Below are 15,945 nucleotides of genomic sequence, written 5' to 3'. Positions count from 1 at the left end.
ACAGTTGGTGGCACTTTGAAACAATTTTTATTTCTAAATGCATTTGCTTATTGTAGGTGTGTACAAGATTACATTAATATTAAATTACTGTTCTACAGTGATTCAGATTAGGGTAACAATACAGAACTTATCAGCTGTCTCTGCACGGAGCACAGACAGCTTGCTTAAACTGAATCTGAAATCTGCATTTGTAAAAAACAAGGGAAGGTGTTCAGGGAGATTAATTCTTAAAAAGAGTCACAGAGGAATTACCAGAAGACAAATAATGGCAAATGGAAAGCAGGGAGTCACTGCAATCACCATGGCTTGCTCTGGTCTGCAGAGGCACCGTGGCCTGAAGCAGTATCACACGTTTCTGTGGGCAGCTTGCTCTCATTGGGTTTACATTTTGAACAGGTTTTTGCCATGGCATTGATGTGCATGGTATGTAACATGTATACATTTCTGTTTCAACCAGCACCCACCAGGTAAATAGGCATTTCCCGGGATTTTAATCCTCAAGCAATGTGAGGATGAAGAACAGAGAGAGACTGCCATGGCCATTCCAGGAGAATTGAGCATTTATCCGTGGTGATCCTATCAACCAAGTGAAATCACACCACCTGCACAGGAACTGCAAAGTGTTTGATATCACAGAGGAAACCTGGGCATTACTGGAGAAAACCAATGGTTTGAAAGATACTCTCTGTTATCACACACCTTGTCTGAATAAGTGACATTTATAGTAATTGACAAGCAAACCCTCTTTCCTTAGAGATTATATACAAGCCTTTCTTCCACGAGCCAGTTTCTTTTGAGCCATTTCAATTCCATAAGGGGTACATCACCAGTTGGTCACAAAAAAAGCCCTGAATACCAGGATGGCTTCCTGCATTAGCTGTGGCCATTTGTTTAAAGGACAGAAAGACCAGACAGCTGATACTTGGCAATCTTTACAGCTTGGGCAAAGGCATTTCAGTGCCTTCTGTTTTGTCTCTAATTCTTGCATATTGGAAATGAGAAGTCTCTGTCAACAGAGGGTAAGAAATTTGGAACCACTGCTGTTGCAGATGATTTCTGTTTGCCATCTTGGCCCTGAATATGTTGGTCTTAACAGTATAATCCATAAGTGATTCTTACTTAGTTTACTAAATTACATGTTTTCCAGTTATTAGTAGCTCTTTATATTGGCCACTTTACATTCTGTGGCAAAATGTTTTGCTCAGCTTCTGACATGTTGCTTGATGCATTTACTAATATGGTCTTTCCTGGGAATGTTTTGCATTTCTCCCATTTGATTACATGAGGCTGCACTGACGGGAGAGCTTGCAATATCCAGTATGCTAAGCCAAACCTCCTTGTTGTGAACAGTAATGCTGCCTGGCATTCTAAATTTTCTGTAATGTTCTGCTAGATTGGGTGTAAGTGTGAGCTAAATACTGATTTGAAGTGTTTGCTTTCATATACTTCCGTGTTCCTCAGCTTTTGCAGTGTTCTTGCTTCAGCTGCATTCACGTGGTGCTTAGGCAGCCCAGCAATGCCTACAAGTTTCGTGCCTTAGTAACTTTCTGAGTCCTTGACACCCCCCACTCCCCTACCTGCAGCAGTATTCTTCTTGCAGTCTGGGAGCATAGCTCTGCTTCAGTTTGAGATAATGCTTTGAGGCTCTTTTAAACAGTTCTCTCCAGTGCCTAATTCAGGAATATGTACCTGGACCAAAAAAAGGGTTCTTTGCTGATGCTGATGTGCTGATGCTGATGCTGTTCTCTTACATGCCTGATCCAGTGCTTGCAGAGGGCTCAGGAATCTTTGTTTAGGTATTTTGTAAACCTGCATGCATAGCTAATCAATTTTCACACACTGCTGCTTTCAGTTAAGGTGTGGATGCAGAAATACCTGTTTTCTGACTTTTACCTGCAGATAACTCATTACCCACTCTTTATCTTGGCTACTAACTGAGGTAGTAATTTTGGGCTCAGCAGTTACTCTCCTTCCCTTACATTTCTGACCTGCAGGCTTGATTGTTTTCATTATGCTAGATATAATTCTTTTGCTCACATTCTCTCTTTGAGCCGCTGTATCAGTTGTACAACTGTGTACCTGTTATTAATGCTGGCTCTGAAGTGCCTGTAGATGTAAATCAGTGTCCCCTCCAGGGATTTCTGTCATTATATTAAATGAACTGGATCACGTTCCTCCTCCTTTTATCCCTACTTTCTCTTTGTCCTTTCTTCTCATTCCTTCCTCCCTAGGCCAGATGCCAAAAATGCTGGAGAGGCAGTATCTCAGCAATCAGCTTAAATTGTCAAACTGGCATCCACCTCTTTCATTTCAGGGAGCACTGTGATTGAAATTCCTTTTATTTTAGGCAGTGGTAGTATTTTAAACTCACAACTATCTAAAGAATTGGCGATAACGCTGCACTGCTTTGCTGTGAAGGGGTGGTTACAGACCAAGTGAGGAAATGTTTGCATAAATACTATGTAGGCAGATTCCCACCTAGAAAAAGCCGCTGTTTCTGCCAAAATATTCAGAATCTCTCTGGCATCCACCACAAGACAATTGTCAGACTTTATTGGTCTGATCAGGAAAGGCTTTTGCTTTCTTTTGATGCCAGCATATTTCCCTGACAGTGATGTGAGAGGTGACCAGATGTGTTTGTTGACCATGGAGATGCCTACGCAGGGGATCTTTCCTTCTTCTTCAGCAGAGGTGAGTGGAAGTCTGCAGTTGCTCCCAAGGAGGATGGGTTGACAGTGTGCTTGGTTTTTTATGACCTTTCCAGGCTGCATGGGCTGGCATGAATGCTTAATCATTGCAGGTGACAGATTGGGGGAGCCTGGGCTTTGCTCTGGAGCCAGAGCTCTGCGATGAGAACCCCGTGTCCCAGCTGGGGAGGCTCAGCTGAAACTACTCTTTGTGCCACATTTCTCTCTTTTTATCAACAAGGCTAAAAATCAGGGATTTCAGGGACACAGGAGTCCCAATTTCCTGTTTAGCATTTTGTTAACTAGTTAACAAGTAAACTCTGACTCTTCATTTACTAAACCAGAGAAACTTTATTAACTTGCTGCACACTTCTGTTTTGTCAGGCGTTTGGGGATAATAGCAGGGGAGAGTAGACAATATAGAATCTAACATTTCTATTGGATCTGGCTGTGCTTGTTCATGGCTAACTTCCAGATGTGAATGTTCAAACTGTGGGTCTGCAGTGGGGGGATGTGCTCAGTTTTGTTCTAAAGATGGAGTATTATAAAGAAAGTAGGACACATGTGACAAATGCTTCAGTCCTTAGAATGTTTTCCTTTTTCAATTGTTATCAACGAATCAAGAATATTCAGAAGCCTAGGGATGAGGCTAGAAGGGGAATGCTGACTGGACACAAAGATGGGACTGGTTTGCCTCAGATAACCCAAGCAATGATTTGCAGCCTGAGTTATTGGCAAGGAGAGCAATGAGGCGCAGTGTTACCTGGGAGTGGTGTCTGAGGGCTGACTGTGGTGTTGCTGACCTTAACAAAGAAAGTTTTCTTATACCGTACTAAATGTGTTGAAGTTTTTCAGACTCCAAAAAGTGAAATGTCATCTCTTTTGATTTGTTAATGGGGAATTGCTGCACAGCATGTCTCATAAGCAGTATATCAAGTGTCACAAAGCACTCTGAATGAGAGGGAAAGTAGAATTATCCTTTGGCAGATGGAGCCATTGGGCAACTGAGCAATTCTCATGTAGGAAAATCTTTGTACAGAGTCAACATTGATTGGTTTGTTTGGTTTCAGTGTGAAAAGATTTTCTCAACATTCACCTTTTTTGCAGAAGTGATACTTTCTCAGCCAACTCATTATCTGTTGTGTTCTCTGCCTGAAAATATCTATTTAAACTCTTTGTTGCACCCTCCCAGCAACCTGTTCTGATGCATAGCTCCCTCCCAGGTGATACCAGAGATGTGTTTGCCTTTTGCAGATCCTGGAATGAAATACAGAACTCTTTTTCTATTTCATTACGAATGCAGCTGCCAAGGCCAGCATCTTCATTACCCCACTTTTGCATGCATGAATGCTAAATCCATTATTTATAGGCAAATTTCTGATGATAACTGTTTGTTTGTCATTGGTGGAAATTTGCCTATGTGCTCCCTCAGAAACAGATTGGCATTATATAACATTATATAACTTCACCTAACCAGCTGTAATACTATCAGAACACGTGTGCAGAGCAGCTCAGAAACAAATGAAAACATTTTAATGGAACATTTATTTTCAGGTAGTAGCACATGTTACAGTGGTGAGTCTGAAAGTATTAACGGCTGACTTACGAGGTGATATGTTTTTATCACTTACTTTTGGGATCCAGTCTTAATTGTCTGCTAATGTCAAGAAGACAAGCCGCTAATGTTGTGCCAGTAAAATAACACAAAGAAGTAATAACTGATTCCTTTAGGTGGTCATACATTAAAAAAACTAGAACAGCTTCTTCCAAAACAGAAAACTGTGTATGGAATGTGTAGACATAGCCTTAGAAAACATGCTCACAGGTCCTGTTGTCTCATCTGCAAAAGATTTCCTACCTCGGGGAGCAGTGGCCCTGTCACTGAGGGCGGCTCATGAGTAAAGGGCTGAGTGATATGCAGTTGTCTCTTGTCTATCTAAAACCCAATCAAGCAAATAAACAACTTATTTGCATAGAAGGAGGCTCTTAAAAAACCCAACTAAACCCAACTAAACCCAAACCAAACCAAAAAACCCACACACATATGAACAACATTATGAATTCTTTTAACCCTGTTGAGCCCAAAAGGTCAACCAAAAAAAAAAAAAAAAAGCAAACAAAAAAGCTTCTGATGTCTCTAAAAAAGGCTTTTGCAGACACTGACAGATTTTTCATTTCACTTGTCTACCTGGGTGAAACAGTCACTCAAAAATGGGATCAATGACTTTAATCAATATCTCACCCAATATTGTGAGAGGTCATCTATCATTGTCTCCCAGCACTTGGGTAATTTGCAAACAGACATTCCTTGTGCTGGAGTCATGCCCAGAGGGCTTCAGCAGGAAGGGAATACCTCTCTGTTGGTCAAGCACAAAATAAAGAAGTCCACACTTACTGCTGGAACAGGAACGAGCTGTGACAGGAGTAAACACAGGCACCAAAGGCCTGAGAGGGAAGCGGTGAGTGAACACAATGGCAGAGAAATGGCAGAGTGAGGCAGAGCCTCTGAGCCACTGTTCCCTGGGGCTGAGGAATGGCTGTAAGGGGGGCAGCTCATTAGAAGACCAAAGCTGACTCAGGCACCTAAAGCAATTAGTAGATTTTTCAGAAGAGTTGGTGCCTGAATGTTTCTGAAAATCTCCTCATAACATGACTGCGAAAGCCACAAGCTCCTGACTGCTACTGAAAACATGGCTTTTGCTTAGCTGTTGACATGGAAGCAAAAGCCACCCTAAAGACTCTGTTTAGGTATGGCTGTTTGCAGTGTTTGTCACTGCATGTTCCTCCTCCGTGTCCACTACCAGACCCTGTTGTGTCCTAAACGTGGGAATTATTGATGTCATCAAAGGTTAATAGTTAAAGAAATATTTTCATTATTAGGTAAGTACCCCAGCTGAAAAGCTGTTAATCATATCCCAGGAGAGCTTGCCAGCTTGCATTTTTGAGGATGCAAGGAAATGTTATTGCCTAGTTTTTATGTCACTGTGTAATGAGAATGGGTGTCTTACTATTTTATGTAGTGTTCAGATATGAAATATAGCCAGACCTCTCTTGAAGTGTTACTCTGGTTTGATACAAATTTCAGGAAAATGGCATAAATTTATTATAGTGCATATGTACAGGAAATTCTGATCTTTGATCAGGTTATTAAATTGACTCATGTACCAAGGGAAAACAAAACGTTTGCAAAAGATGATAAAAAATGAAATTAAATTGAGATTCACAGGATGGAATGGATTTTAAGGCTGGGAGATCAGAACTTAAACATTACAACCTGAATATTATATTAATAATTAATATTATATTAATAAATATTATAATTGCTTTAAGTATAGCATATCTGGCATAGTGGTATTATTGTTTTGCTTTAGGAATACATTCAATTTCTTAATTGTCTCCTGATCAATATTTTCAGTGAAATCAACATGAGAACATCATCAGAAAGGAATCTAAAATAGTACAATCCTTTTCATCAAATGCCATGAAGTGTTTATTATCTATACTGTGTGCAAGTACATCTGCACACAGTATAGATCTGACTGTCACCAGGATGCAGATACACCACAGGATAGATAATAAAATTGTTTGAGTTACCTTGTCTCCAAATTCCTCATTAAACATTTCTTCTTTTATGGAGAAATCTGTAAAACTGCAGAAATCTTCTGTGATACATCTTATGTGATGATGTTATGATCCAAGTTCAGAATTTACGGCAATGAATTATTGACCTTTCTGGATCATCCTGAATATTGAAATACAGCTCATAAGGCTTACATGTGCTTAAATTTCTTCAACAAGTATGAGATACTGCCAAAGCACCACTACCTCCTCTTCACAGATTGCAAGAATTTTATCTTTCTTTACATTCATTGAGGGTAAATAAAGCTGTGATACATTGCAAATAAGGAATTATTGTGGCAAATCCATCAGCTGAATCTTTGGCTCACAGGCATAATTATATTCCAACAATTACATAAGATGAACTGGACTTATTTCTATGGAAAAGTTACAAATAAAAAAACAGATGCAAAAGAAAGCAGATAATAGAACACATACTCTTTTAAGTCAGTGTGAATGTGAATGTGTGATAGCGAATGGACTATGAATGTCTGTCTCTTGGATTCTCAAATACATTACATTCATAAGTAAGTTATGCCTGTGAGTTCTTGCTGTGCTAGTAAATTCTATAAGAATCTTTTGTTAAATGGTTTAAATTAGTCTGTCAATTAAGTGCTGTCAAGTTTGGTGCTGTTAAAACCTCTAAGCCTAAACTGTTGATCAAGTCCTGGGCTCAGTTTGGCAAGGGAGTCCACTCTGAACCTTATGATACAACAGGAGAGCCTCCCTTATTCCTTTTTATCCTTACTCTTTCCCATCCTTACCCCTTTTTCTATCCCCAGACTCCACATATATCATTTTAGGTTGGTTTTTTGTTCAGATTGATTGATTTCAGTCTGACCATTTTAGTCTGATTTTTCTCTAGGTGCTTTAACCATGTATAAGTAATAGAGTGAACTTTGCCAATGAATTTTGTAATACTTTCCCTTTATTATTAAACCTGCTTTTACTGATACCTTTGCTGGGGATTCTTTGAGCAACCTAAAATACTCATTCACAACAGTCTTAAAATCCCACATGGTTTTTCAAAATAGAAGCACTTTACAATGCATCTGTTAAACCCTTTTCAAGGTTAATGAATGGAAGACTGAATCTACATCCCAGTCCTGGTCCAAGATGCCAACTCAAGTTAACATTGTTAATCTCCTGTCAGTTTGCATCTACTAAAACATGAGGGTCAGTTTTAAAACTGAGAATTCAGTTGTCTCCAAAACTGAGTAAATAACCCCAAACTGATGTTTGAATAATTCAGCAACTTTAAAAAGAAACTTATTAAATACTTCCAGATATAGAAAATCCTTATGTACCATAAATTTAAACTGCCTAAGAAAATTTGCAACAAATATCATAAAACTCTTAAGAGAATCCTTCACCATTGCACCAACTTGTTGTTCAAGAGGATTTTGTTGAGGAAGTTAGAGGTAAGAACTTTTTATTTAATCATGAAAAATTTATTGCAATGTTAACTACAAAGAGCCCACTCCTACTCCATAACCATTAAAATGCAGGAAGTCACCTATTCAATAATGCAGAATTGTTATGTATTAAAAATTTAAATCTATAAATATTAATAGAACACAGGTCAGTCTCTTAACGAACAGAGGTAGCTGTACACACAGCTATTGTTGTAAGCCTTAAGGGGTGTACATTAGTTATGACATAGAGAAAAACAGACATGTTAAAAAGCAGTTGTCCAAAAAAGGAAGTTTTGTTACTTTTTTCAGATGAAAGACAAGGACAGTAAATCCTATACTAATCCCAGTGTCTGCGCATGTCCTTTGGGAAGGCAAAGTTCCTACTTCAATCTAACGAGTCAAGGTGTTGGAGTCAGCTTTACAAGGGCATGGCATAAAGGTGTTTATAACTAACAGCAGCCAAAGTCACCTTCTGCAGCCTTGCTCCTTTACACCACTTTGGCTGTATCAAGAGGTCAAAGACACGATATTGCTTTTCAAGGCACTGAAAACGCCCGGACAATGTGTGCCAAATGTATCCAACCTCAACAGAAGAGGAGTGATTGCCATGAAGAAAACTCCCAGGTTTTCACAGCCTGAGATTTATAACCCCCAGGAAAGGGGAAGCTGAGTGGATTATGAGAGAGCTTTCAGTATCAGCATAAAGCAAACTTGAAGTACTGCAGAGGTACCACTAACTTGTCAGCAGTGAATCCTGTTAGATGTAGTCAGCTCTTGCAGGAGATATTTGTGGCCCTTCCCAGCCTAAACCAAACTGACATCCCTCAAGCCTCTCCAGCTCAGCCAAGGTAGCTGGTTAGCAACACAGGTTGAGTGGTGGCCTGCATGAGAAGCACAGATGTGACCTGACAGCAGAGCACAGCTTGGGCAGCATGCACAGCACAGGGCAGTCCAGGCTGTGTCTGGAGAAACGTGTTTGCTTCTTTACTTGCAGCTCTCAGCCACTCTAGGAAACCACTGGAATGTGGCCACATTGTTTCATAGCCTTATCGGTGTTTGCCACACTGGTGACACTGTGTAATGCTGCAAATGCAGGAAGACACAGATGTCTGCTGCCTGCAGCTGAAGGGTGAGGTGTGGGGGACTGAGTGTCCTCCCCAGCTCCTGGGGACAAGTCTGCTGTTTGAGAAACAGAAACAGCAGTAGACAGACCACTGGTCTGTCCAAGGAGGGCACCTTTCATGTTCTTATTTCCATCTCTTGCCTGATCCAAGATATCCTGCCCCAGTTTTGTAAGAATACAAAATGCAAAAATGGAAGCATTTTTCTTCTTCTTACAGACTGTCTGTTCTTCCTCCTGTTCCCCTTAGGTGGAGCAGTAAGAAACTGCAGGCTAGAGCATAGGAATAATTCTCCAACACACCACAGGGAAAGCTGATGATCTCACATGCATTGTTTTTGGCGTCACATCAGGAAAGCACATCGCCTTCACCATTTCTCACAGTGGCAGTGTTGAACACTCCACACTGCTCTGCAGGGTGCTCCTTCAGCCCTGCTCTCTCAGGGAGCACCTGAGGCCAGAGGACCCATGCCATGGCCTCTCTGCTTCAAAGCATGATTTAATATTAGGCTTAATTCAATTTTAGACTAATGACAGTCATAAATAGTATCACAAGAACAGTGGAATGAGGAAAATACAAACTTGGTGGAGACAACACTTAAGTTAATGAAATGTTTTGAATTAGAAATAGTGGCTGGAAATAGAATGTTAGGCAATCTGGGCCTGTTTAGAGATACTGTATTTAGTTGAGTCTGAAAGTGAAAAGCAATTTCCTAGCTGTGTGTTTGTCCTAAACTTCTTCATCTGCATTTCTAAGGGCTCTTGATAACACTACTTTGTTGAATGCTCCCTGCTTTTAATGATGTGACAGCTCTGCAAAAGATTGATGGTTGCTATTAATATATAGGAGAACATACAGGTCCCATCTGTATATCTGAGTGTTTCAGAATAGAAATGGAATAGATTTGGCCACATAGAAACAGAATAGGCACTGCTGCAGCTAGTGCCAGATCTCCATTCTCCTGAAATTTTGTCCCTCTTAGGATGACTATTTCTATCCCATTGTGACATTTATCCCATTTCTGATTCCAGTTTTTTGAACTCTGTAACACCAATGCTAAACATGGTACATGAGCTGTTCTAACTTGGAACTTTGGCAGGAGAAAGAATTCAGGATGTAGCAGTAGTTAATAATTTTGTAGTACAAGGTTAAGTAGTCTGTTAGACAGGAAGAGATCAGCAAAGCACTTCTTATTGATTTGATATGAACAAGCCAACTGTATTCATTTGTAACCAGCATCTGTGCAATAAAAGATATAAAAACAACATAAAAACCTGTTATTTTGTATGTTTTACCCTGGATTGCTCCCAGGGCTTCTCAGTTTGTTCCACTTCACTATTCATTTCCACACACTTGGGTTCATACCATCTCACGTAACTGTGCTTGATTAACACCACTGCCATTCTTTATTTCATCATCTCTTTTAATTTACTAGGCTTTTTGTTCCTTCATCAAATAATTGGATCCTGTCTTTCTTTCTTGATTTTCAGTATTATCTTCTAGAAGCACTGAACCTGGTTGTTCCTTATGCCTCACTTCTTGGCTTTGTTGTCTTTTTTTCCCCTTCCTTCTTCTCCTCTTCATGACACATTGTGGTTTTTGGATAATAATGTTTGTCATATGTCTATTGTTGGACAATTACGATTAATAAATCCAGCTTTATCATTCTGTGTGCACTCACACAAAGAGTGTGGGCATGGAAGCAAGGAGGATGTGGCTTTCCATTTATATATGGTGCTTTATGGACAGAAATTCCCCTATCTCTGGAAAGCAGACAGATATGCTTAGTGTTGGCTCCCTAGAGAGACTGAGAGTATTACCTGCAGAACCAAATTCCCTACTAGAAAAAACAGTGGGATTGCTCCAGGAAAAAATGCAACCTAGTGTCTGTGTGGTATTTCAAAAGTTCACATTTTTGCATTCTCAGCATTTATCCTGTCAGAAGAATACAGAGCATCTAACAAATACCAGTCTGTCCATCTGTTGGGGCCAGTTGATGGCTTCAGTGATAAAAGTCCAAAACTCTTTTGTCTCTTATGGGAGCTTTTGCCTAATTGAACTAGATTGTCCTTTAGCTAAAGGCAGTTTTATTAGTGCATGCCCACACCAAAACATCACCTAACACAAAGGAGAACATTGACTAAAGAGATAGGCTCAGTCTCCAAATCTACTTAGGCTTGTTAGTGATGGCCACTCATTGTATTGACAGTGTTGTGTGGCTTTTGCTTCTGGGCCAGCATGGCATCTCCTCAGTATCTGCCCTGCCTTTGCAGGGTAACAGGGCATAGCTAAACTGTGCCTTGGGCATAATGAGTTGTGTATTTCACTAGAAATCTTCATTTTAAAAAATCTGGATTTACAGTGACAAAAAGAAGCAAAACCAAAAAATTACAATATAGGGTTATAAATACCAGGACATTTTATTTGTAAGACAAGAGAAGACGTGCTTACCTATGTGTCCTAGATACAGAGGCATAAATGCTGAAACTTTTGCATTTGAGCATGTATCACAGCAACAAAAAGGAAATTCTGTGTGAGGAATATCAGTTGGTTTACTGTATAATGGATTTTATTTAAAATATATCTGCAGTCCTCCATAGCACTCACAGTGATTTACAGGATTCCATTTATATGCTTTTTACAATTTACACTATTTGCTGTAAGCATTGAAAGTTGACTGGAAACTATTAACATCTATTTATCAGAGTATTTTTTGCAGAAGTCAGATGGTAGCTAATGCTTTTGGAAGAGATTTCTATATATATACATAGCCATTCCTCAAGCAATATTCAGAGTTGATTCAAAAAACAAGAGAGAGAAGTGATTTCTTCTCTTTGTCATTTACCGTGAACAAAAAAGTCAATTGCATAATATGCAGCTACCAAGGCTTATTTGACCAGCACTGGTGATAATAAATGAGAAGGGGAACAAAAAACTCAGGTTGTCATCCATCTGCAATGGCATTTTTAAATGGTTAAATATAAAGCCATTTAAACAATTTTGGCATTAGAAAAAAAGTCCCAGGGAGACAAAAAGAAAAAAAAGGAAAAAAAAAAAAAAAGGCAATGTAAAGCATGATAAAACCAGATTATTCCTTCCCTTCAATATCTGAAAGTAACATTCCAGCCATAGATCTATACTGTCAGAGAGAGGTAAAAGTTTAAAAAAAAACCTCATGTAGATTCTCAAGTACATTTATTTTTTAATGCTTTTGACAGAGATAAAGTGTTATTAGATTTCAGTAAGCCAAACATTACAGTTTTGTCATGTCATATATACAATAAAGTATTCGAGTTTTTCAAAATAATACTATCAATTTACAGTTAGAGAAAATTTTACCATTAGAGTGAATTGATTTAGCCTATGAATGTATACTCTTGTAACAATGCTGATGATCTTCAACTCAATAATCGGAGAAATATTAGATCAGCAAATAGGGATCCATGTCCATGGAACATGCTTTATGTATGTGTGTGTGTGTGTGTGCCATGCATGCACATCTTATATAATTTAGTTTCTTCAAAATGTAAATTAGTTGCTGTTCTCACAGGCACTATATCAGACTGCCTGATTAAGGATCCAAGAGGTTTTCCATTACAGAAATGATCTACATTCCTCTTTCCTCAGGGGGGAATCCAGACTGTGGTACACAATGGTACAAGCGACTAAATTTTGTGCTGGCCTCTAGAACAGGCTGGGTCATGCCTTTACTAAGCAGGCACTGCTTGTTCTGGAATATAGCTGGAATGTGGTCTGGTGTTCAGCTATGTGGGACTAACATCAAATTTTGCTTCCTGGGCTTACTGAAAACATACATGTAAGAAAGTTTAGTTCAACCTGATATGATACTGTGCTCATTGCCCAGCTCTTCTCTCAGCTGTACTACTCATATCACAGTATGAGTGTGTGGTCTGACAGAATCTGTGCCACTGCTGTAAATGCTTTGTTTTTCTGTGGATTGCAAAATTGTGTATTGAGAAATTTAAGGGATAATTGCATATTAGATTTTATGCCTGTCGATCATATAAATTTTAGCTCAGCTCAGCTACAAATACATTTAAAATTTTCTGCATTTTAACCACAGATTAAAATGTCACTGTGAACAATTCTACCATTGTCTCAATTAGATGAACGTATTCCTGTTAGTCAGTTAAATAACTCTCTTATTGTGTAAATAACAATTGGCATACATTAATTCAAATCTTTAGGGAGGTATTACCATGAATAAAACCCCTTGGGAACATATCTCCCTGCTGTTGTGTTCACAATTCTTTAATTTCAATGACTTCTTATCTCAAAATTCAGGACAAAAGAGCTTGACTGAAGACATGTTAAGCTTCTAGAAAATCTAACCAATTTCAAAATGCTTAGAGAACTGGCCTTGCTAGTCACCTCTAATATTGTCACCTCTAATATTGTCAGATTCATAGAAAATCAGACAGGAAAGTCCTTCATGGGATCATTTAGTCATTTAAAGAGAAGCAGAAGCTGTCACTGAGCTCAGTGACAGCAAATCACACATTAGGAAATATAGTTCCTGGTGCTGAAAAATTACTCATTATAAATAAGTTTTTAGAGGGGTTGCATTTTTTGTTCCACAGGAAGAGATATTTCTCATTTTTCATTATTTACACTTTCTGTACTACAGAGTGGATGCAGTGTTTTTCCAGATGCCAGGTGCTTCCAGTCAAAACTACTTTTCCCTTCTAGCCAGCTGTAATCTTTCAGGATACCCCAGGGTCACAGCTGAGCTCTGCTTCTCAGAGCATTCTGTTAACCTACCCCAAGCATAGTCCTGACTGTAAACATCCAATTTTGCTCATGTTTATGCTTGAGTGAGGAGCCCATCCACTTAACAGATGTGCTAATGAGGGAAAAAAATTGAAACACTATTGACCAGTTGTCATGGTTTGACACTGGCCAAACGCCAGGCACCCACAAAAGCCTTTCACTCAGCTTCCCCTGTTACAGATGGGCAGAAAATTTAATGACGGGTTCACGAGTTGAGATGAGGACTGGGAGAAAGCACTCCAAGGGGAAAACAGGCTCATCCTAGAGCCACAAAGTGAGTTTATTACTAACAGAGTCAGAGGAGGAGAATGAGAATTAAAATAAACCCTTAAAAACACCTTTTTTCCCTCAACCCATTCCTCCTTACTGCAATAGCCCAGGGAGACAGGGCATGGGGGTTTGGTCAGTTCATCACCCAAGGTTTTCTTCTGCTGCTCTGGGAGAGCAGTCCTTGCCCTGTGAGACTGTGGGGTTCCTCCCACGGGAGGCAGCTCTCCGGGAACTTCTCCGGAGTAGGTCTGACCTCACAAGCAGCAGTCCTCCCAAAATGGGCTGCAGGTGGATCTCTGCATCCCCCATGGATCCCCAGGGGCTGCAGGGGCACAGCTGCCTCAGCAAGGTCTCACCATGGCCTGCAGAGGAATCTTGGCTCTGGAGCCTGGAGCACCTCCTGCCCCTCCTTCTGCACTGACCTTGGTGTTGCCATGTTGTTTGCCTCACATGTTCTCACCTCCTCCTCTTCTCTGACTGGAATTAAAACTGTGCCACTACTTTTGTTTTGATTTCTTCTTAACTATGTCATCACAGAGGTGTTACCAGCCTCTCTAATTGGCCCAGCCTTGGCCAGCAGCATGTCCATCTTCAGAGCCATCAGGGATTGGCTCTGCTGGACATGGTGGAAGCTCCTAGCAGCTTCTCACAGAAACCACCTCTCTGCCAACACCCCCCCCCCACCAAAACTCAGGCTGTGCTAAACCAAGACACCAATAAAAAAAATAATGGCAGCTTTGAGTGCTTAGTGATTCCTCTTGGGTTTTTTTTCTGTGTAATTTCTTCAGAGAACAAAAATTTTGTTCTGTGCTGAATAATCTACCTTGGAGTTTAAACTTACCATAAAGCAGATTTGCTTTCAAGTGTATACTGTCACTCATTAAGGTCCCTCTTGCCATTCCACTAACATATTTAACTGCCTCTGAAGTATCCTTGCAAACTCTCTTGAAGATTTTTGTTAAGCCTATACTCTGCTTATTGCATTGTTATTCCTTGCTCTAGGGTACACCTGGTGCTTGTTGCTTTGAACTTGTTTGGCTTTGTAAAATTCTACCTATCCTTTCAGGCTGGGATAGAATGAAGCATTGAGACCATTCTATAGTGTGCTAGGACACCTTGCATAAGTCTGTGAAAATCCATATTAATACATAATTTAGAAACTTCTGGTTGCTAATCTTAAATCAAGGTGGTAAAGGGTTCCTTAATGGAACAGAAACCAGAAACTCCTCCATGAGCTGAAAAAGCTCAACTCAGAGTAGAAAAGACATGATGTATGGTAGTGCTGCTCTCCTCTTATGAATTTTTTGCCCAGCATAAGTGGCAGTTCTTCTGCTTGTTCTGGATTTATTGCTAGCTGTGACTCCATCAGAACAGCTGTGCTGGTAGCTGCTAATTGTACACAGGCTTCATGTTGTCGGGGTTTGATGGACATTGTACACCAAAGCCTCTTACACCTCATTTTCCAGTCTGACTGAAGTCTCACAGCCAAGCCCAGATGGAATGGATTTTGTGTCCTCTGCATTAAATTTTAGAGTTTATCTGTAGAAATGTAGGATGATGTGTGATTAACTGCCAGACTTTCATTTTACTGCAAAGTTCACCTTGTTTGTAAGAGTCCCTGCATTGCCATGAGGGATGTTGACTTCCATTTAATTGCTATTTCTTCTAGCATCATTAGTAACACTTTCAGCTTACTCTTGTAATCAATCCCAGCTAATTCAGGAGTTTATCAATACATGACATCTGCCTTAAGGAAATGTACAGAAAACATGACTCTGTCTTTTTTTATTATTATTGTTATTACCTAAATGCTAAATATGCATTGTTTGGTGATACTTCAGAAAAGCCATATCCAGATTTTGGCTACAGTAATGGTCAGAGGGCTGGAGTACCTCTCCTATGCCTGGAGGAAGGAGGGCTCTAGGGAGACCTCACTGCAGCCCTCCAGTACCTAAAGGGGAGGTACAAAAAAGCTGGAAAGGGACTTTTCACAAGGGCATGAAGTGATAGAATGAGGAGGAATGGCTTTAAATTGAAAGGGAG

The 15,945-nt window shown here is 39.8% G+C and overlaps 1 protein-coding gene across 1 annotated transcript in view; it reads left to right on the top strand.

Annotated features, from left to right (window-relative positions):
• Nucleotides 1-2,536: 2,536 nt before the first annotated feature.
• Nucleotides 2,537-15,945, top strand: part of MEI4 (meiotic double-stranded break formation protein 4) — a 133,563-nt gene continuing 120,154 nt past the window's right edge. The window contains exon 1 of the mRNA XM_054279830.1: nucleotides 2,537-2,691. The gene's annotated coding sequence lies outside the window, so the exon portion shown is untranslated. The remainder of the gene's footprint in view (nucleotides 2,692-15,945) is intronic.

This window comes from Melozone crissalis, unplaced genomic scaffold (genome assembly GCF_028551555.1).
Source record: "Melozone crissalis strain CALT ecotype California unplaced genomic scaffold, PUWL_Pcris_2 ptg000027l_1, whole genome shotgun sequence".
NCBI lineage: Eukaryota > Metazoa > Chordata > Aves > Passeriformes > Passerellidae > Melozone > Melozone crissalis.
This window is presented reverse-complemented; position numbering and strand designations above follow the sequence as displayed.